The sequence below is a fragment of the Neofelis nebulosa genome, chromosome 6 (genome assembly GCF_028018385.1).
Source record: "Neofelis nebulosa isolate mNeoNeb1 chromosome 6, mNeoNeb1.pri, whole genome shotgun sequence".
NCBI lineage: Eukaryota > Metazoa > Chordata > Mammalia > Carnivora > Felidae > Neofelis > Neofelis nebulosa.
This window is the reverse complement of record NC_080787.1, coordinates 57,057,010-57,079,114: the sequence shown is the minus strand read 5'-3', so window position 1 is coordinate 57,079,114 and position 22,105 is coordinate 57,057,010. Positions and strand designations below refer to the sequence as shown.

The 22,105-nt window shown below is 37.5% G+C and overlaps 1 non-coding gene across 1 annotated transcript; it reads left to right on the top strand.

Annotated features, from left to right (window-relative positions):
- Positions 1-723: 723 nt before the first annotated feature.
- On the top strand, positions 724-828 carry LOC131515592 (U6 spliceosomal RNA). Its single transcript, XR_009263652.1, has one exon. It is a non-coding gene; the product is annotated as a U6 spliceosomal RNA (small nuclear RNA).
- Positions 829-22,105: the final 21,277 nt, after the last annotated feature.

The window sequence follows — 22,105 nt, the reverse complement described above, 5'->3', positions numbered from 1 at the left end:
AGAGAAAGTTCAGGATTAGGGGACATTCTGAGGGAAAATTTTTCATAGGCATAATTAAGTGAAGCCTACACTAGAACTGAGATAAAAGATGTTGTTGAAGATGAAAGTCTAATCAGAAAACATTAAGCCATATAAAATATGGTTTCATAAAATATGAAAATATGAAATGTTTCTTTGGGAACTAAAATACTATCTTCTCATATTTGTCTATATACAGTGATTATAAGCGATATTCCTCAATGTATTAAATATATTAACAAAAGTATGCATTATCAGATTTGGCTGGGCTGGAGGAGGATGATAATTTTATTATTTTAAAATTATATGTCATTAACACATATGATATATCTTTATGCATTTCTATCTTTCTGTATTTCTTTCTGTCCCCCCCCCCTTTTTTTTTTGGTCTTTACCAGGAACCATTCAGTGTATCTGAGTCACAGTATTTTATCTATGAATATACAAGTTAAATATTTGGAGGAATAAATAAAATCAATTTCTAATTTTTCAAATCCAAATTTAGCATTCTAAAATTTATCGAGCTGAAATTCCCTGTTGTGCCACTGTTCTAAAGAAGAAAGTTTCTGTGGGCCTGTTCCTTTTGTGGACTCAAAGATTTTTAGCAGAATCTATGAAATGATGGAATTCAGCTCCATATTTGGAGCTGGAGGTCTGCGGATCAAATGAATTGCTAAAGGTAACACAGCTAAAAGTGCCAGTTCAGTGCTCACTTAGCAGCACAAATACTAAAATTGGAACTGCAAAGAGAAGATTAGCATGGTCCTGCATGAGGATAACCTACAAATTTGTGAAGCATTCCGTCAAGAAAAAAAAAAAGTGTCAGGTCAGAGAAATGTAAGCAACTTTCTTGCCTTCCACATTGATGACCCCCTCCCAGATATTACAAAATATGAAGTTTTTAAATTTTTTATTTTTGTTTTATTTAAAAATTCTTTTTTAAGTTTATTTATTTTTGAGAGAGAGACAGAGAGTGTGTGCACACGTGAGTTGGGTAGGGGCACAGAGAGAGAATCCCAAGTCGGCTTTGCACTGTCAGCACAGAACCTGATGAGGGGCTCACAGTCTATGAGATCATGACCTGAGCCAAAGTCAAGAGTTGGCCACTTAACCGAGTCACCCGGGTGCCCCAAAGATGACGTTATTTTTATCTCCAATGGCACATGAATAAAACTATTTTATTCTTTTACTTATGACGGTATAGAAATCTGTACTTTAATAATATGGCCTTGAATGCAAGTCGTTTCAAGGAATTAGGTGATTTTAAGGTTTCTTCAAGCTCTACGATGATGAATTTCTTTTAAAAAATTTTTATTTTGGGGGGCGCCTGGGTGACTCAGTCGGTTAAGTGTCCGACTTCAGCTCAGGTCATGATCTCACAGTTCATGGGTTCTAGCCCTGTGTTGGGCTTTGTGCTGACAGCTCGGAGACTAGAGCCTGCTTCAGATTCTGTGTCTCCCTCTCTCTCTCTGCCCCTTCTCAGCTTGTGCTATCTCTCTCTCTCTCTCTCTCAAAAATAAATTTTAAATTTTTATTTATTTATTTATTTATTTTTGAGAGAGAGAGAGAGAGAACACAAGTGGGGGAGAGGGGTAGAGGTAGAGAGAGGGAATTGTAAGCCCTGAGCATTGAGCCTAACATGGGGCTTGATCCCACTTCCCTGGGATCATGACCTGAACCGAAATCAAGAGTCAGGCACTCAACCAACTGAGCCACCCAAATGCCTCAAAGGTGATGAATTTCTAAGAAGAGGTTCTGGTTTGCATTTTTAAAATTGAGTACTATGGTTTTGCATAAACTAAGGCTATAACACTATAAATGCTATAAAACTATAGTGCCAAATATTTCCGAAAGAGCAAATATAAATGCAAAGACGAAAGGGTTAGTTGTCTGCTTCTGGTCTCTGTGGTTGATGTCCGTGAAGTGATGGTATGTTGATACCTGTGCTGTAGCAAAAGAGTTCTAATAACAGTAACCTCCCCACATCCCCAACTTATTCCCTAAAGACTTCCTTTACCTCCTTTCCTTAATTAAAACTTGGTTCATGCTCAGATATCACCTCATGCCAGTCAGAGTGGCCAAAATGAACAAATCAGGAGACTATAGATGCTGGAGAGGATGTGGAGAAACAGGAACCCTCTTGCACTGTTGGTGGGAATGTAAATTGGTGCAGCCACTCTGGAAAACAGTGTGGAGGCTCCTCAAAAAATTAAAAATAGACCTACCCTATGACCCAGCAATAGCACTGCTAGGAATTTACCCAAGGGATACAGGAGTACTGATGCATAGGGGCACTTGTGCCCCAATGTTTATAGCAGCACTCTCAACAATAGCCAAATTATGGAAAAAGCCTAAATGTCCATCAACTGAAAAATGGATAAAGAAATTGTGGTTTATATATACAATGGAGTACTACGTAGCAATGAGAAAGAATGAAATATGGCCCTTTGTAGCAACGTGGATGGAACTGGAGAGTGTGATGCTAAGTGAAATAAGCCATACACAGAAAGACAGATACCATATGGTTTCACTCTTATGTGGATTCTGAGAAACTTAACAGAAACCCATGGGGGAGGGGAAGGAAAAAAAAAAAAAGAGGTTAGGGTGGGAGAGAGCCAAAGCATAAGAGACTCTTAAAAACTGAGAACAAACTGAGGGTTGATGGGGGGTGGGAGGGAGGGGAGGGTGGGGGATGGGTATTGAGGAGGGCACATTTTGGGATGAGCACTGGGTGTTGTATGGAAACCAATTTAACAATAAACTTCATATATTGAAAAAAATAAAAAATAAATAAAATAAAATAAAATAAAATAAAATAAAACTTGGTTCTACCTTGAATTATATCACCTACCAAGCAACCCCTTAGACTCAGGGCTAAGGGTGGAATGGTATCCCTCACTACCCATTACTATTTTCACACCATTTCTCCTTCTACCTCAGACCATATATCCAGCTTCCAATTGCACATATGGGTTTTCTACAGGCATAATAAAACCAACTGCTTTTAACTCTCATCCCTCTGTCATCCCATTGTCCAATCTATTCCATGTCCTATGCTCACTCTCCCACAGAAAGACACCCTAAGTTTATAACTGTCTAAGACAGACACCTGGGAACAATACTTGGCCCTTCCTTACCTCACCCAATTAAAAGTCAATTCCTGTTGATAATACCAGTTAAATACATCTCCAGTCTGTTGCTGTTCTCCAAACTTGTGGACTTGCATTAGTTCTACTCACCATCATCTCTTTCATGAATTGTGGCCACAGCCTCCCTTGCCATTAGACTTGGCCCCTTCTAATCTGTCTGTGTTTGATAACAACCGTGTGCAAGTTATTTTCTTCTTTTAGCATTCGTATTGCTTCCATAATATAAAATGAATGTCATGAAAACCAAAAAATTGGCTCACACTAACACAACTTTTGAGTGTTTGAGCCAGATATTCTTACTCTTTACTAGGATTTCACTTACTTCCATTTGCCCCTTTTGCAGGTCTGGAGATATGTGTACCCCTGAAGAATGCACACTGCAGAATTGAGGCCTAACCGAGGGTAAAATAATAGAAGGCTCTCAACTTTTAAACCCTAACTGTAACATAATGTTCAGCTGTCATTCTGAGTCATAGTAATGGTATTTAGAGGCCATCAGTCTACAGCATTGTGACCTTTTGAGAACCATAACTTCATTGTGTATAACTTGTTCCTATTTCCCAATATCTCATTTTATCGTCATTATAAATCATGTTTGTTTCTTGAGGACTTTAGTTTTCAGGTTGCCATAAATAAAAAACTAAGTTATCCTTTGGAGTTATACCAACCAGTTGCCCATGAAGTCAAATAAAAAGAAATTACAGTCAATGAAAGAACATAGTAAATAACTATTCTTGACCATTCTTTTCAAATATTAGAATTATTTGACAACATGACAGGGTATTAAGCAAAGTAAAAATATGTATGTTGGCTCACATACAGGGACCTGCCCATCTTTGTAAGGCCAGATGGCAACTAACCAAGTTTTAAGGTCAGTGAAAAGTAATCTCAGGTTTCACCTTATTTAAGCTGAAGAGAATAAACAAAACAATGGATAACTAGAAGGAAATTCTGAGATATGAAGGTTTTGGGGGGAATTTACTGAGATGACTTTGAAGGGTAGAAAATGATAGAAACTAGTTTTCACTTGTGCAAGATTTTATTCATTCTGCATAACTCAGGTTCATTGTAAACTTGATCTGTACTCAGTCATTTTTGTACCCATGTGTATTGTCATTTCAACTTGTTTTTAATTCCTCCCTCTTTAAAAATTAGAAAATATCTGAGATCCATATTGGATCTCTATGGGAGATTAGCAATTTAATATAGTAGTAGGCTGTATTATCAAGCTGCAACAAGAGTTCTGTTGACTGTGAAAATTCAAGAAATGAGTACATGCTCAAAGGGGTCTTAGATATCTCATGGACGGTAATAGCTAAGGTTGAGCCTTCTTTGGATTGACAGATACGTCAGTAATTTTGGAAATATATCCTCACTTTGATAAAACATGTCATACTTTCATTCCTGTAATCTGTTTCTTGTATTTAATGCCTGTGGTAAAGCATTTCTTAAGTGTTCTATGGACACTTATGAATTACTTTTGTGAGGATAAAATGTAAGAGTAGTTTATTGTTCTAGAGAGCTCTTCTTGGTGGTTAGTATTGTGGGAATTTCACATGAAGTTTTCAATCTGGCCATCCATGTGGTGGTATATTCTTTCCCAAGTGTTGGTTTACCATAACAGAAACAGTCCAGATATTGTCTCAAGGAGAAGTTTGGCATAATGTACAGTGTATCTGTAAACAATCCAGAGCCAATGATAAAAATTATAAAATTGCTTTGGATGTTTATTGCACATGGCACCTATGATTGTATTGAGAAAATTAGAGGGAACATAATAGTAGTTTAAAAATATTATTATATGTGTTGAGGTAATTGGAGACATAGCTAAGTGTCATAGGCAAAAATTTAAAATCATTAGTATACATAATGGTTTAAAGAAGTGATTTTGACCAAGAAAATTGGAGGGTTATTTTGCTTAAATATAGTTTTCATTCAAGACTGGAAAATGCCATTGCTACTTATCTACACCCACTGGAAGTTATTTGGATTGTCATTTTTTTTCTTCATTTAAAAATATGATGTATGTTGGACATACTCTTATTTTAGAAGTTTTAGGTTAGAAAAGGAAAGATGATATATTGCCCACCATGCTTTAAGACAGATATTTCTGAGTTTAATGCTGAAACATACCAATATTAATTAAAGTAAATCAAGATCTCAGCAAACTGAGAATAGAACATCTTTAACTTGATTAAAAAAATCTATGAAAAATCTACAGCTAAAAATCATACTTAGTGGTGAGGAATTAGATACTTTCTCACTAAGCTCAGGAGTAAGGCAAGGATGTCTCACCACTCCTATTTAACATTGTGCTGTAAGTCCTTGTTAATCCAGTAGGTCCAAAAAAAAAGGAAAGAAAGAAAGAAAGAAAGAAAGAAAGAAAGAAAGAAAGAAAGAAAGAAAAAGAAAGAAAGAAAAAAAAAGAAAGAAAGAAAAAGAAAGAATACCATTTAGGAAGGAAGAAACAAAAATGTTTTGATTCGTAGATGATAGGATTGTCTATGTAGAAAATCCTACAGAATAACAAAACAATTTCCAGAACTAATAAGGAATTATAACAAGTTTATAAGATGCATAGTTAATACACAAAAGGCAGTTACTTTCCTATATAACAGCAATGAACAATTGGAATTTGAAATTGAAAACACAGTACCATTTACATTAGTACAAAAAAAAAAGAAAAGAAAAATAGGTATAACAAGATATATCTAACATCTATATGAGGAAAACTGTAAAACTGTGATGAACAAAAACAAAAAGAGATTTAAATAAATAGATACTCCATACACATGGATTGGGAAACTCAATATTGTTGTCTGCTTTTCCTGAGTTGATCTATAGATCCAGTGCAAGGCCACTGGACATCCTAGCAAGTTATTTTGTAGATATTGATAAACTGATGATAATGTTTATATAAAAAGGCTAAAGGCCCAGGATAGCCAGTCAAATATTGAAGGAAATAAACAAAGTTGGAGGATTAACACATCTGAACTTCAAAATTTACTATAAAGCGTCAAGTATACTCAAATAAATAAATAATTTTTTTGAACATTTATTTATTTTTGAAACAGAGAGACAGAGAGAAGAGCATGAGTGGGGGAGGGGCAGAGAGAGAGGGAGACACAGAATCTGAAGCAGGCTCCAGGCTCCGAGCTGTCAGCACAGAGCCTGATGTGTAGCTTGAACCCACCAACCATAAGATCATGACCTGAGCCGAAGTCAGTCACTTAACCGACTGAGCCACCCAGGCGCCCGTACTCAAATTAATTAATTAATTAATTAATTAATTAAAAAAAGATGTACTATAAAGCTATAATAATCAAGACAGTGTGGTGTTGATGAAAGAATAGAAAACACGTAAGTGAAACAGAGAGCCCAGAAATCGACTCACACAAATAGTCAATTGATCCTTGACATAGACAATTCCATGGAGAAAGGATATTTTTCACAAATGGTGCTGGAACAATTGTATGTCCACATATGGAAAAAAGAAAAGATTCTAGACACAGAGTTTCATGAAAATTAACTCAAAATGGATCATAGGCCTAGAGATAAAATGAAAAACTATAAAACGTCCAAAAGATAATGCCCATACATTTGTAGGTCCAAACCTGTGTTCTCTATTCTATTCCATTTGTCTATGTGTCTGTTTTTGTGCCAATACCATACTGTCTTGATGATTACAGCTTTGTAGTAGAGGTAAAGTCTGGGATTATGATGCCTCCCACTTTGGTTTTCTTTAAAAAGAACTCTTAAAACTCAGTAAAAAAAATAATCCAATTTTAAAAATGAGAAGAAGATCTGAACAGACACTTTAACAAAGAAGATAAACAGGGAGATGACCATATCATTTGTCATTTGGGAAATTGCCAATTAAAACAATGAGATACCACTATATACCGATCGGAATGGCTAAAATCCAAAACACATAACACCAAATGCTGGTGAGGATAGGAAGTGACAGGTGATGTGAATGCAAAATGATACAGCCTCCTTGATAGGTAGTTTGGCAGTTCCTTAGAAAATTAAACATGCTGTTATATGATTCAGCGATTGTGCTCCTCAGTATTTACACAAACGAGTTGAAAATTTATGTCTACATATAAACCTGCACGTGAACACTTACAGCAGCTTTTGTCATAGTTACCAAAACTTAGAAGCACTAAGAAGTCCTTTAGTAGATGAATGTATATATAAGCTGTGGTATATCCAGACAATAGAATATTATTTAGTGATAGGAAGAAATGAGCTATCAAGCTGCAATAAAGACATAGAAATGCATATTGCTAAGAAAAAGAAACTAATATAAAAATGTTGTTTATTACATAATTACAACCATATGACATTCTGGAAAAGGAAAGCTGTGGAGACAGAACAAGGATATTCATTTAGTGTAACTGAAGCTTTACATAATTTAACAACCCCCCTTTAATGTCTAAAATATATAAGGAACTCCTACAACTCTATAGCAAAAACAAAACAAAACAAATGGAACCTATGGAATGGGAAAAAATATTTACAAATCATATATCTGATATGCATTGTTTCTCAACCCTTTACAAACTCTTGTGCTGTGGATTATTAATTGATTTTTCATTTTGACTGAAAAGGCAAAAAATGTTAAGCCCTCACACATTGCAGCGAACTCATAAAGGAAGCAGAAAATTGCTACTTAATTTAATCTTGCCTTTTTGTTCAATTCAACATCAAAATGCAATTGTAATGATAGCCTTATTTAGTTTAGTAAAGTGAAGATAGGAGTTTGGAATGATTTTGATTGGTAGAGTAACAAAATAATTTGGGTCCAGTTCTGGTTCAACTAAATTGCCATTTCAAATCAATTTTCTGGTCTTATTTTAATTGAGTTTGACTCACCACATGCAGTTTTTGCCATATGCACTTTGCAATGAACCAGGATAAATTCCAAAAGGAGCTGGTGCATCTCAGCTGTTATAGTTCAAGTTCAGTTGAAACATAACACGATAAAAACCTTTCTCCCTTTTCATGATAGTTTCTAATGCCTGAAATCATTTTTGCATAATTAGCTAACTGCTTGGAAATTGTCATGTAACTTTTTATTTATTTTAATGAAATTTAAAAATCAAATAGCTTTCATGTGTTTTCTCTATCTCCTTAAACTTTTCTTAATGTTTCTTAAATTTCTGTGATTTTTTTTTTTTTTTTACTCAAGAGCAGGATTTCTATAATATGTTTGCTAGCAATTGAGTCAGAGTTGCCTAAGGATATGAAATTTTCAGAAGGGTCTTTATCTATAATCTCATATTTTATTTCATTAATTATCAAAAATTATTAATAAATTCATAAGATGATTTAAAACTGGGGTTTCCCCCCCCTTTTAATGTAAGACATCTGGCCTTCTAGTTTCTACATAGTAAATACATGATTATTAGGAATTACAATTTTTTGTTGTTCTTTGAAGAATGTCATATAATATTTTATCAGCATATTTACTCATCAATTTACTCATCCACATTCAGAATAATCCCTAAATTTCGCATGGATTGTCTTAAAGAACTTAAAAATCTCAGAATCCATGATTGATAAAATATGTGAGAAAAATAACCCTATACACAAACAAAACAATCTCATAAAATAAAATATTTTGGCAAGCCTGCAACAAATGTGAACCTTTGAATCAAAATACTTGACACTTTTTGTGTTACTTGATTTTTTTACTTCATGCGTAAGTTGAAAGAGAATTTATAATGTTTGAACATAAAAACTGAACATGTACCTATATATGGAACTCTGATCTTCTTAGTGTATTTTGGAACTATGAAGAATCTTCCCACATTTGAAAAAAAAGTCATTTTGTTTTCATTCGCACTTTCATATGAGCTGTGTTCTCACTATAAAAGCATACTATAAATTTCCATTTATGTAAAATTGAATATGTGTGCATATGTTGTTTAAACTTGCCCACATGTGTGAATATATTCCATTTAAAATAACTTTCTAATGCATTTATTAAAAAGATTGGCAGTTTTTAGGAACGATTATACTTCAGCTTTAAATAAATTCAAAACGCTAGACTTCACAATTGAAGTCCAAGCATAAGAGTTAAGGATGTCCACTGGGTGGCAGAAGCGTACCAGGAACGTTCACAAATAAACCCCCTGTCCGGGGAACGTGCTGGCTATGCCAAGGTGGTGCTATGGAGAACATGCTGATGCTCTGGAGGAGGACGTTTGCGGACCAGTTATGTTCTTCAGCTGCGTCCGTGTGTGGGCACTGAGCCGCCATGCTTTCCCACCTGGTATCTCTTGTGGTGAACAAGGCACATTTGCCAGATGCCTGGTGGAGTGAGACGCTCCAGCCTCTTTCCCGGAGAGAAGCTGAGGCGGCTGTGTGGTAAAGAAATAGTTCTCAGACTTACTGGTCCCCTGGTGAGTTAAAGGACCCAGAATCTCCTTGAGGGCTCTTGTTGTGTTGATATTAATTGAACACTTGAAGTTTTTGGATTTTACTTAGCCATTTAAGGAAGTACTAAGAAACAAAAGAATGCCGACTTGCTTTTGCTTGTAATACTTTGAACTAGAAAGGGAAGAACAGAGAGGGAAATACTGAGTTTTTAAGAGAACACAGAGCCTGAATTCATTTCTTTCTCCCTTGACATATGAGACAATAAGACATATAAAACCACAATAAAGCAGTGGTTTGCACCATTGGCATTGTGATTATTTGCAAGTAGGGGGTTGCCGCCACGCTACTAACTTGTAACTTGTTTAAGGTAACTTGTTTAAAAGTCAGGATTGATAAAAGAAGTGACAGACTCTGCAGCAGGATTTCCTACACCTTGATGTGCATGGGAATCCCCTGGGGATCTTGCTAAAATGCAGATTCTGAATCAGTGGATGTGCCTTTGTTAAACTATTGTCTCTCAACTCCAAACCCACACTTTCAAGCTCCCCTTGGTGTTGCAAGGGCTGGACTCTGCAAACCACATTTATGCTTTGCCAGCTGGCTCCATGCTAGATAGACTTCTTCAGTTGGGGCACTAGAGGGAGACTGCAGAGCTGGAGGAGGGAGAAAGGATCTGTCTACTTGCTGCCCCTGTGAACATCACCTCAGCAGTGCGTCTGGGAGCAGCGCGTCCTTCTTGTGGCAATTTTCAGTTTTTCCAGCCTTCTCAAGATGAACTTCATTATGCCCTTCAGAGACCCCAGCACTGGCCATGCAACTCCCCTGTCAGAGGTTTCAACCACTTTCCTGTATTTCCCTAAGCTTAAAGGCGGTCACCGCTTTCTGCAGTTGTTATCTCCCTAATATAGTTGACCTTTATTTTTACTCTTTCAATTACCTACTTAACAACTTTAATAATTTAATGAACAATTAAAAACTTTTTTTTTTATTTAAGCGTAGACGCCATACACTATTATATTAGTTTCAGGTATACAACACAGTGCTTCAATGTTTATATACATTATGAAGTGATCACCACTAAATCTAGCTAAATCATACACAGTTGCCACAATATTAACTAAATTTCCTATGCTTTACATTACATCCCTGTGATTTAATTATTTTATAACTGGAAGTTTCTACCTTTTCATCTTCCCTTATTTTGCCTGTTCCCACACTCTCCTACCCTCTGGTAGTCTCCAGATTGTTCTCTGTATCTATAGGTCTGTTTCTATTTTGTTTGTTCATTTGTTTTGTTTTTTAGATTCTGCATTTGAGTGAAATCACATGGTATTTTTCTGTCTGATTTATTTCACTTAGCATAATATCCCCTAGATCCACCCATGCTGTTGCAAATGGCAAGATTTTATTCTTTTTTATGGCTGAGTGATATTCCATTGTGTGTGTGTGTGTGTGTGTGTGTGTATACTACCCTTTATCTATCCACTCATCTATTGATAGGTACTTCGATAGGTTGGCTATTGTAAATAATGCGATGAACAAAGGGGTGCAAATATCTTTTCAAATTAGTGTTTTCTTTTTGTTCTTACACCATATAAAAAAATAAACTCAAAAATCATTTTGGTGTAAGAAAGTGGTTCAATTTCATTGTTTTGCATGTAGTTTTCCAGGTTTCCCAGCATCATTCACTAAAGAGACTGCCTTTTCCCCCTTGTATATTCTTGCCTCCTTTGTCAAAAATTAGTTGACCATGTAAGCATAGGTTTCTCTCTGGGCTCTCTCTATTCCATTCTATTAATCCATGTGTCTGTTTTTGTGCCAGTACCATACTGTTTTGATTGCTGTAGTTTTGTAGTATAGCTTGAAATCAGGGAGTATCATACCTCCAGCTTTTATTCTCCCTTTTCAGGATCGCTTTCGCTATTCAGGTTTTTTGTGTTTCCATACAAAGTTTTGGATTACTTGTTCTACCTCTGTGAAAAATGCCATTGATCTTTTGATAGGGATTGTATTGATTCCATGGATTGCTTTGGGTAATATGGACATTTTAACAATATTAATTCTTCCAAACCATGAGCATGGCATATCTTTTCAGTTATTTGTGTCATCTTCAATTTCTTTCATTATTATCTTCTGGTTTTCAGAGCATAGGTCTTTCACTTCCTTGGTTAAATTGATCCTTAGATATTTTATTCTTTGATAAGTTGTAAATGGGATTGTTTTCTTAGTTTCTCTTTCCGGTAGTTCATTATTAGTACATAGAAATACAAATCTATTATATATACTCTATATATTAATTTTATATTGTGTGATTTTACTGAATTCATTTATTAGTTCAAGTAGTTTTTTTGGTGGGGGGTTTTTCTATACATGGTATCATGCCATCTGCAAACAGTGACAGTTTTACTTCTTTTCCAATTTGGATGCCTATATTTCTTTTTCTTACCTGCTTGCTGGTGGCTTGGACGTCCAACACTATGTTGAATAAAAATGGCGAGAGTGGGAATCTTTGTTTTACTCATGATTTTAGAGGAAAAGCGTTTAGCTTTTCACTGTTGAATATGATTTAACTGTGGGTTTATCATATCTGACATTTATTGAGTTTTTATCACAAATATTGAATTTTATCAAATGCTTTTTCTGCATCTATTGAGATGATCATATGATTTATGGTATTCACCATTCTTTTTGTGAATGTGGTGGATCATGTTGATTGATTTGCAGATACTGAACCATCCATCCTTGTATCCCTGGAATGAACCTCACTTGACTGTGGTATATGATCCTTTCTTAATGTGGTTTTGAATTCAGTTTGCTAATATTTTGTTGAGGATTTTTGCATCTGTGTTCGTCAGGGATATTGGCCTGTAATTTTCTTTTCTTTTCTTTTTTTTTGTGGTATTTTTGTCTGGTTTTGGTATCAGAGCAATGCTAGCCTCATAGAATGAGTTTGGGAGCCTTCCTTTCTTTATCCATTTTTTGAAATAGTTTGAGAAGGATAGGTATTAACTCTTTAAATGTTTGGTAGAATTCACCTGTGAAGCCATCTGGTTCTGAACTTGTTTGTCGGAAATTTTTGAATACTGATTCAATTTTATTAATAGGGATAAATCCATTCAAATTTCCTATTCCTGATTCAGTCTTAGTAGATTGCATGTTTCTGGGAATTTATACATTTCTTTTGGGTTGTCTTATTTGTTGGTATATAATTATTTGTAGTAGTCTTTTATGATCCTTTGTATTTCTGTGGTATCGGTTGTAATGTCTCTTTGATTTCTGATTTTGTTTATTTGGGCCCTCTCTCTCTTTTTCTTTTTTCTTTTTAAGTTTGTTTATTTACTTTTGAGAGAGAGACAAAAAAGAATGAGTGGGAGAGGGGCGGGGGTGGGGCGGAGAGAGAGAGAATCCCAAGTAGGCTCTGCACTGTCAGCACAGTACCTGATGCAGGGCTCGAGCTCATGAAGCGTGAAATCATGACCTGAGCTGAAATAATCAAGAGTCTGACACTTAACTGACTGAGTCACCCAGGCCCCCCCTTTTTTTTCTTAATGAATCTTCCTGAAGATTTATCAATTTTGCTTATCTTTTCAAAGAACTACCTCTTAGTTTCCTTGATCTTTTTACTTATTTGTTGAGACTTTGTTTCCTCTGGGTGTGATGGGGCAGGGAACTGCTCGAGACATGCCCTGGCCGGGGTAGGCAGGTTGGGCAGGGTGAGTGTGCAGGGGAACCCCAGGGCAGAGCCAGTGGTGCTGGCACAGCACATGGACAGTATCAGAAACGGCTCCCACCAGTGCCAGGCCAGGTAGGTGGAAGGGGAGTAAAAAAAAAGAGATGGCTGCCAGTCCTTCCATCAGACAATATTCTAACAGATCCCTGCCCCTCTGGCATATGCCCTAAAATTTGTCAGTGATTCGCCTTCAAGTGTAACCACGGTACTTTTCAAACTGCTGCCTCTGCACTGGGGCTTAGAGTGAGTAAGATTGTACTTGTGCCCTTGGAGAGCAAAGTCTTGGTTTCCTGCTGCTCTCCAGCTCTCCCGGACAAAAGACCTGCTCATTTAAGTCAGACCTTAGGGGGTCTCTTCTTCCTGGTAAAGGACCCCTGGGCTGGAGAACCCAATGCCGGGCTCAGACCCCTCATTTGTCAGGGAGGGTCTCTACGTATGATTGTGATAGCCCTCTCATTTGCAGGTTGCTGCTTCAGCGATGTGCATCCTGATTAGACTGTGTCTCTGCCTCTCCTGCCCATCTCAGTGTGAGTTTCTTTACGTCCTTAGTTGTATGTGAAGTCTTTTCTGTGAATCTCCAGTTACCAGAGATACTCGTCCTGCAAGTGGTTGTAGTTCTGGTCTGTCTGTGGGAGGAGATGAGCTCGGCGTCTTCCCAGTCTGCCATCCTCATCTCGTTTCCAGTTAGCAAATTCTTGATGTGAAATTCCCACGGTTTAAATCATTGGTGTGGTTTCTGTCCCCTGCCTGGACTCTGTCTTGAGTCTGAGTCTCAGGTAGGGCCTGAGATTCTCCATTTCTCCCAAGGTAATGCCCAGCTGCTGGTCCAAAGACCACAGTGTTAATAGTGAGCAGCTAGAGAAGTGAGTCTCAATATTTGGCTGCAAATGGGAATCACTTGAGTGCTTTTGGAAACTACTTAGATGCCACCCTGAATGAGTCTGACTTGATTAATTTGAAGTGTGGTCTAAGCCTTGGGTTCTTGAAAGTCTTTCTAAGTTATTCCAACATGCAACCGTAGCTGAGGACCTTTGTTCTAAAGTGGAGGTTCTTGGGGCGCCTGGGTGGCGCAGTCGGTTAAGCGTCCGACTTCAGCCAGGTCACGATCTCGCGGTCCGTGAGTTCGAGCCCCGCGTCGGGCTCTGGGCTGATGGCTCGGAGCCTGGAGCCTGTTTCCGATTCTGTGTCTCCCTCTCTCTCTCTGCCCCTCCCCCGTTCATGCTCTGTCTCTCTCTGTCCCAAAAATAAATAAAAAATGTTAAAAAATAAATAAATAAAGTGGAGGTTCTTAACCAGGGGCAATTTTGCACCCCCGATTGGGACATTTTTGATTCTCACAATTGGTGGGGGATGCTAATGGCATCTTGTGGGGAGAGGTCAGGGATGCTACTAAGCATCCTATAATGCACAAACAGTGCCCTACAACAAAGGATTGTTTCGCTCAAGATATCAATAGTACCGAGGTTGAAAAATCCTGATCTAAAAGATGTGCCAAGGTCAGCCAAATTCATCTCTTCATCTATTTGCTCATTCAGATATATTTACTGAGCATCTACTGTGGGCTTATCTAGGTGTCAGAGACTATTAAAAGATTTGTGAGCCACGTATTTTCAGATAACCTTAGGAGAGAAAAGATAGTCCTATAAGGTGCTTGCTGGGTAAAGATGCCTGCTTTGTCACTTATTTTAGGTCCTGAATTTAGCCTCATATATTCAAGGTCTGAATATTAGAGTGTAGACATTGTAGGAGGGCATTATTCTTCCCACTGCCTGGCCACAATGTAAAAGAGTTTGAAAAATACAGCTTTATGATAAAACATTCTGCTTCAAGTATATCAAGTAGCCTTGAAGGGCTTAAATGTAGTTGTGGATCAGGTTTAATGTCATGTCTCATGTGTATTTGAGCCTCAATCCGAGGATCGTGTTTGGTTTCTGTTAACATGCAAATCCATTCACAGGCCTGAAATGTCCTCAATAATTCTGCTGCTTTCTATTCATTATTTCCCTAAGAACAATTAGTATGATACTGTAACATGGAACACTAAAGTCAAATCAGCATTATCTTTAAACACATAAAAGCCAAAAAGCAAACAAAACAAGGCTGCTCTTTTCAGAAAAGAAAATCTAAACTTCCTGCTCCTCAGATTATTCCATCTCTCTCTATGAACATTCCTTTCATCCCCAGTCTTATTTTATATAGAACTTGATGAGATTATGAACCTTATCAAACTTGCATTCCCCTTTACAAAAGTGCATGTGCTCCAGGATCATGAGCTTTGAGCATCCCTATAATTTTATGAGAAAAGCAGGGGTTTTTCACAGTTTTCAGTTGGGAAAAACAAGATATGAAGTTATATAAAGAAGGTCAAATGATTAGTAAATTTAGACATACCAATGTAGAAAATTATGTAAATGTTTTGAGTTAACTTGTATTTGTTGAGTACTTCATGTGGGCTCAGCTCAGTGCCAAGTGCTGTGGAAATTTACAAGTAGAGGACATGGTACCAGCCTCATGGAACTTAGACTTTTGTTTGGGAGGTAAAATAAGAGTGTGCATACATGTGCATTTGTGTACATGTGCATATGTGTGGATATGGATGTGTGCAGCTATGTATGAGTAGTATATGTGTGGTTTTTTTCAAGTATGTTAGTATGTATCTGCATGTATGTGTATACAGACACGTGCAAGTATGTGTTTGTGTCTCTCTGTGTGTATGGACATGTGCATGTATGTGTGCACTTGTACTTGTGTGTACATATGTTTGTGCGTGTGCGTGTGTATGTGTAACTGAACTTCAGTGGCAGCAGAGTGCTCAAATGCATACACTTTTGAATCAAACTGACCTCTCCTCAACCCATCTTTTATGGATATCCTCTTCTCTAACTTGTTTTGAGTATGTCCTATTTAAACTTTGCATGAAATCATACCTGGGCACAGTTATTAGCCTAAACACTAGGATGATTTCTGATTGGCCAGTTAATTAGGACTTATCAAGGGAGACTTTAAGTCCTTTGCTCTTTTTGACTTTTCTGTTTCCTGAAACAGATTGAGCTAGTGGAAATCCACATTTAATTAACTGCCGGTATGAAAGCCTGAGGGGAAAGGCAAAAAAAAAAAAAAAAAAATTAGTATTGCCATTTCCTTTTCATGTGAGAGCCCAGAAGGGAAGAATGTGTATGGCAGGAAGAAAAGAGTAAGCAAACCATGTTTGGGAGATTAGCAAACTTTATTACAAATAGTGCCTTTAGGAGAAGGTGGGCTGAGGAGGAGAGAGGGGTTGGAAGGGGAGGGAGCACGGCCCTGAAGGAAGGGTTTAAAGAGTGGGAACAGCCTTTGGATTTTACTCAATAGAGAACAGGGAGCCTCAGGAGTTTTCAGTTAAATACCATATCATGTGAGTACTCGAGAAGACTTTACACTAATTTAATAGATGTCACCTTTTTGTCATGTGTTTCCTCCTTATCCTAACCAAAAAGAAATGAGGTTTCTACTTCCCATGTATATATTCTTTTGTGAAGTCATTGTACTTACATTTTAAATGTATGAACTCCTTGTGTTGTGTGAGATGGACTGTTCAGAACAAACACTATCCTTAGAGTTGTATCCTAGAGACAGTTGGATTTTAAGATCCTTTCCAGATCTAAAATACACAAAGCTAGTATAATGTTAAAAAGAAGTTAAGTGCCTGACACCTTAGCTAATTGACACTCTTAAAGAAGAGCGATTTAAGACAGTGATTAAGGGCTGAAAATCCCTACTGATGATTTCAGTGAATTAAAACACAATTTTATTGAGTTTTTATTCTAAGCCAAGCTATATGCTAGATGTTTAATGGGCAGGAAGAAGGAGACAAAGGAGGTCAGATATGAAAATTAATAATGCCTCGCACATAAAGGCACATAGTAAATACCTATTGGATGAAGGAATTAATGAATGGACAAGTCCCTGTTATTTATTGATTCAATTTGTGGGAGATGGTAAGGGGTGGTACTAGGGGGACAGACACAAAAATAGAAATGACCAGAGACCAGATAAGTGATTCCCCACATTTGGCTGCACATTCAAATTACCTGGGAACTTTAAAAATTTCTAATGACCAGATGCCTCTCTAAATCTGACTTGGTTTGAAGGCAAAGAGAAGGGGAGAAGGGAAAAAAGTGACCATAGACCCATGAACTTGGAAAAACAAGGCATATTATGGAGAAGGATGAGTGTTTTGGAGTAGGTAAATTGTAGGGTAGACAGATCTTAGCCAGAAGATGGAACTTCTGGGCAGACTATAAACAGGTTGATGGAGTTCAATTCCTGAAACACCTGGTTTGGCACTGAGAGCTGAAGAATTATGTCCACTCTTGTTGCTTTTACTGTTTGAGGTCTCTTTGTCTCTGTCTCTCCTTCTCTCTGTTTCTCTCTCTCTCTAGCTGAGGAGGTTTTGTGTGCGTGTGTGCATGTGTGCATGTGTGTGCGTGTGTGTGTATGTCCCTGCTCTGCCTTCCTGAGACTACATCTCTTTTATTGGAATTTTTGAGTTAAGGCATACTCCTCAGCAAGGCTTCTTTATTTAAAACATTGGTTCCTGCTACAAATGGCTGCTCACGTTTTTCTACGGCTTTCATTCATGTTTTGGAGACTGGCCTTCTTTCCTTATTTGTGGTCCCCTCACACACCAACAATCATACCTGTTTTTCTATCACCGAGCAACACTGACAGAAATGGTGTTGGTCTATGTCTTCCTGTAAAAAACTAGTACATGTTCATTGTAAATACTTTTAAAATATAGGAAAGTTAGAGAAGAAAATAAGAATTATTCATAATAGAGCTCTTACACTTTTAGCATCTTGGTATATTCTAAACATGCATTTGGTTCATGCCTATACTTAGTTGTGAAGTTGGAGATGGCTTCCCAGTGAGTTTTTATTCTCCCTCTTTAATTTTTTTTTCTTGTAACTTTGAATTATGAAAATTTCTCTACATGATTAAATATTTGTTAAAAAACATTTTAATGACTTATATTGTTCCAACCAATGGGTTCATAATGATTCTTTACTATGGTAAAAATTGGACTTTGTGTTTTTTTTTTCAGTTTTGTGAATAGTATGACACTGAGAACATTGCACATAAATCTTTAGGCACGTTCTGACTTCCCTGGGACATATACTTAAAAGGAGGATTTTATTAGGCTAAGGCTTTTATCTTTGAAGATCTTTTATAAAGATTGCTAAATTATTTTTCAAAAAATTTGAGCATATTCAGTGAATGTTAGAGTACATTGTTTATAATGGATTGAAATAGAAGTTTCTCCTGACCTACATGGAAAATTTTCTAAATGAGATTCATCCATAAAACAACATCTTTGCTGAGAAAGCCATGGGAAGAAAGTTCACATGAGTAGGCTATTATGTAGCCTGGTAAGTGGATACAGCATATTCTGATTTTTTTATAGTGATGAAGGGGATTATTGACATAAATAATTTTTAAGAACCGGAGTTCATTAACTCAGTGGCCCTGTAGTAGGTTTGCAACATGGTTTGGGATGGCAAGGAGTCTTATTTACTGTATAAGAAAGGATCATTTTTGTTGGAGGAACATAATCCATCATCTGGGTAACTTGTGTACAGATGATAGCCTTCTTTGCAAGATGGTTAACATCAACGTACACATTTCTGGGGAAACATCAATGTACACATTTCTGGGGAAACCCTCCCATATTGAAACTTGTGTGAGCTAAACAAGTGTCTGGATCTGGTTTACATAATTGAGCATGTAATCAATGCATCTGGAAGAAGTCTACATGCTGCTCAAGGCTCTGCATTCTGGTCTGTCCACAGAGGAGAGTTTCCCATCGTAAGCTGGACACACTTTGAACCATTTATATCAGGTATCTGGCATCCAGGGGTCTTCTCATGTTTCATAATAATAGAACAATAGAAAAATGGCTCTATTCTTTGTATCTTTGTTTGTGATTTTCTTTTCTTTTTCTCTGGGAACATTTGTTCTAAACTTATTTTTTCTTATTATAGAAAGACCATGTGTTTAAGAGACAATAAAATCTTATTTTAAAATGAAACTTACCACCAACCCCCAATAGGAGCTAATGTCTCTCTCTCCAGCTTAAAATTTTCCAATTTTTTTTTTCTTCTTTCTTTCAGGGTTCCATGAAAATCTTCATTGCTACCTATAATTGTAATACAATTTTGATGGCAACCAATACTAAGTCTTTCTGAAGCGCTTCTCTAATCTGGGAACACAGACTTTTTGTGTGTGACCCCAATCAACAGTTGCTTATTTGGCATTCCTGGAACTATAATTTGAAGGCACCAGGGCTTTTAGAATTCCTCCAAAAATACTTAGAATGGAAACTTACCACTTAGAAAACAGCAATTCTAAAAACCCACTCACGTCATCTTCCAAAACAACAGTGAAATTATTCCATTTTAAAGATTTTCTAAGAGTTTCTAGAATTCAATAGTTCTCCTTTTTGAACTCCCAGATTATTTTTTTCCCCATACCCACTTATGACACTTTTCTTGGAGTATTGGAGTTATTTAATTATAGGCTTTATCTGCCAAGTCTAGGTGCCATCTGATTCACACCTGTGCTCAGCCTCCCACATATTTCATGATCAATTGATACAAGGAGTGGGTACTTCTTTTATTTCTTAATTTTTCTGTTTGAGATCTGGAGGCAAGCACACTCACCTCATAGGCCTTGGAAGTGCCACTCCAAGTTAGCAGCAGGAAGTTAACAGGGATAAAGAAGGAGACAGATAAGTTAACAGAGCACTGGTAAAGCATTCTCTTGGCCCATGATGAGGAAGAGTATCAGCAGAGCTGGACATTTTACTTTTATAAAATTCTGAAAGTATTCTTGAAGTCTAGAGCTCACATAGCAAGTGCTTGTTTAGGTCAATGATGATAATGTTAGTGGTGGTTGGGGGTGAAGTTTCTTTCTTTTTTCCATATCACACTATTTTTTAAAAAAATCTTTTTTTAGTATACTCCCATAGCATTTACCCTGTGTGCATTAAATGATAAATGACTTTGTAAACTGTAATTTTGTCATTGTTATTTGATATTGTGACTATCCTTTAAAAGGTCACTCTCTTCAAAGACATATAAAAGCTCCCATTTTCTTTCTTTCTGACAGATTGTGGTCCTGTGTCTGAAGCCTCCCCATCTGGGAGCATCTGGGATATAGAATCTGCAGGGAATACGGAAGGCAGGGCTGTTGAGCTATGACGACTGTGGGAAAGTCTGGTGTAAAGGAATTCTTGCCCTGTGGGTCAGACAGACTTAGGTAAGTTATTTCACCCTTCTGAGCCTCAGTTTCCTCACACATAGAATGGTGATCGTAAAATCATTCATATGCAAGGTCATGTGTATTAAGTTCCTGGCCTGGTCACAGAATGTACAAGCTACACGTGTTTCTAGCCTGCTTTCTTTCCTGCCTGCAGCCTTTGATTGCACTTCTCTGACTCCCCTCCGCACAGCATAGTATAGTCACCTGCTGGACTGGGGAGGCTTTGAAGAGCAGGGATAGTGTCTTGTTCGTTTTTTCACTCCAGTGACTGGTTCAGTGCCTTGGAGACTGGAGGCTCCATGAGGGACAGCTACACTGAGCTGTGTCCAATCGTGCAAAAGAATCCACAATAATAGCAGGAATTTGGAGAAGAGTTGAGACACTTGGAGGGAAGTAGAATAAAGCAATAATAGCCTGGTTCTGTGCCACCTATTCAAACTTACCTCTTGATGGTTTGGGGCTTAGTCAATACCTGTTGAGTGAATGATATTAATAAGAAAATTTGTAAATGAGCCCCACAGGAAAGGTATGTGGAATGGAGATCAGCTGACCTAGCCAAGGACCTGGCCCATAGTAGACACTGGATAAATATTCACTGAATCAATGAAAAAGTAATTAAGCAAATGAAAGACATGCATGGATGGTAACTCATGGATAGTAGTTAAGTAAAATAGATTATTTGGAAGGTAATGGATGTAATGGAAGGTGGTACCCACATTATCTGTGTGTGTTTGTATTCATGTAGGACAAAGGAGGTAAGTGGAGGGAGGAGAAGGTGTGTTCAAATGAACATCTGAGGGATTGAATGATTGATCAGGCTTAGTTTCCTTTCATTGCTATTAAACACTAATTTAATTACTGGAGGAGGTTGGTGGTCTTAGAGGCAGAGGAGAAATTCTCATCTGATTCATACAGCCAAAATATAAAACTATCTGACCTTGGTGGACAGAAGCCACCTCCATGCTCTTACTAACACCTTTTTCTGGTTCATCTCTTGCTCACGGACAGTATTGTTCACAGGCATAACCTAACACTCATAAAAGAACCTCCTTTGATATTGTAAAGCAATTAAATGAACACAGCTTTTATTTTGCACCTGAGGTTTGTGAATCACCCTTAAGTATTTCCAGTATTTTTCCTGCACGACTCTGGAGTTATCAAATCTGGCAATAGGAACAGGATGGTTCTCAGGAGGGCTGCCTCAGAGAGGAGTGGCTCTTGCTTGGCTGCCAGGAGACAGGCACTCCCGGCCCCTGCTGTTGCTATCAGAGATTCCAGGAACTGCAGGGGCCCAAGCAAAGACGTGGCAGCCAGCTCTGCTACACACAAGTCCCCAGTCCATGGCAGCCTCCTTCCATATGGCGGCCACTGACTCCTAGTTCGGGCTACGCAACTTCATTCTCGTGCATGAGCATAGTTTATGTAAAGACTAGGAGATTAGAGTTTTTTATTACTATTTCAGGAGAGAGGGTGTTCATGGAGGTGGAAGTCTTCAGGTGTTTAGGAAGGTGTTTAAGGAGGT